The sequence below is a fragment of the Myotis davidii genome, unplaced genomic scaffold, assembly GCF_000327345.1.
Source record: "Myotis davidii unplaced genomic scaffold, ASM32734v1 scaffold46, whole genome shotgun sequence".
Taxonomy (NCBI): domain Eukaryota; kingdom Metazoa; phylum Chordata; class Mammalia; order Chiroptera; family Vespertilionidae; genus Myotis; species Myotis davidii.
In genome coordinates, this window is record NW_006383006.1 from 11,498,681 (window position 1) to 11,500,463 (window position 1,783).

Below are 1,783 nucleotides of genomic sequence, written 5' to 3' on the forward strand. Positions count from 1 at the left end.
TCCCATCGATGTTTCTAACTCTATCTCTCTCCCTTCCTCTCTCTAAAAAATCAATAAAATAAAATTTTAAAAAATAAAATAAAATAAAATTGAACCACGTCCAGCATGGTCAGTGGTGAACCTGAGGGGGTGGGTGGAGGGGGGCGTGCAGGATTAAAGAAAACAGACAAAAGAATATAGCTGGGGCCAGGTGGAACACTGTTCTTGGATGGAGAGACAGTGCCCCAGCCTGTAAGCTGAGTCTTTATTTTATAGTCAGACCCCACGAGGCAAAGCAAGGGTGTGGTCAAGATGTTTACAATGTTCTCTCGAGTGTCAAATCTACTTGATTACATGCGCCTGAGAACTCTATCAAGCTTTGTTTTGGCAGCATTTGCTGCACCTGCCGCAGCCTACATCACTCAGCCACCTGGGACCACAGCTTCAGACCATAAGGTCAAGCTTACAACCACAGACTTTGGCTAAATTGTGCTGGGAGGGCTTTGCCCTCCAAGCTGGGACCTGCACATGGCTTTGCCACGAGAAGACTGCGCCCTCTCATTACTCCAAGGCTTGAACCTGTCTAAATGCTGTAGCTGCTCTTCACAAAAATAAAAAAGACTAAAGAAACAAAATGCCATGAAATATGTTGTTGGATAGAACTTTAATGCAATGTAGTACCACATAGAGTGAAGTAAGTGGGCTCAAAGCCCACTCCTTGGTAAAAGTTTCTCATTTAAATACGACTTTAGAAGAGTTCTATGAGCAAATATGCAGACTCCTACAAGGGACCGTAATTTATAGATACTGATGTTGTAAGGTGTGTCTGCTTCCTCTTTGCTCTGTTGTGGGAGACATATTGGTATCAAGGTTTCACGAACTCTTACATTTACCATGGGAATCAAGGAACACCCTTATTCATCTTACTCTAGTGCCATTCCATACAATCTGCCTTAATAGTTATTTTGAGGTGTACTTTGCACAATACCAGCAATGCTATATAGAGTAATGGTTAAACAGAAGGCTCTCCCAGGAAAGGGACAAGGCAACCCTGCACTGTATTCTAATTCAGAGTTCATGGCCATTTCTGCAAAGACAGCTACTATCACCAGCATTGTCCCACAGGCTCATTTTCCTTAGTTGATAATTAAGAGGCAGGAAGGTAATCTAGGGATAAGCAGTTAAAATCCATAAACACTAAAGGTAGAGGTGTGGTAATAAAATAGGTAGATTCATACGTGGTTGAGAAGAAAGGAGAGGAAGGGAAAAAAAAAAAGAGGAAGGAGGAATGGAAGGAAAAGAGGAGGAAGAAGAGGGATGAGGAAAAAGATATTTGCCAAAATTTCATGAGCTCTTAAGCAGGACTAGGCCCTAGGCTACGTGCTTCGTATGCCTCATTCATTTAATTCTCACAGTACTATGAGATGAGTACCAGTAATTCCTGCATTTTACCCATGAGAACCATGTAAGCTTAGAAAAATTAAGTAACTTGCCCAAAGTTACAAATTATTAAGTAACAAAACTGAACCTGAATGCAAACCTGAATGTCTTAAAAGTCTGCATATAGTAGTTACAAAGTATTATATTTCTTAAAACTTCAGGGAAAGATAATGAATCTGTGATGGGAGACACATAGGAGACTTCTAACACCTCTACATAAGGATTATTTCTCTTCTCTTTAGAAAATAACAGTTAACAGATTAAGGTGATTAAGAAAGTAACACCATGACCTGCTATGCCCCTCAGCCAGAATATAAATTATGGCAGCAAGGAAAAAAGCATGCAATGTTTACAACATTCCTGC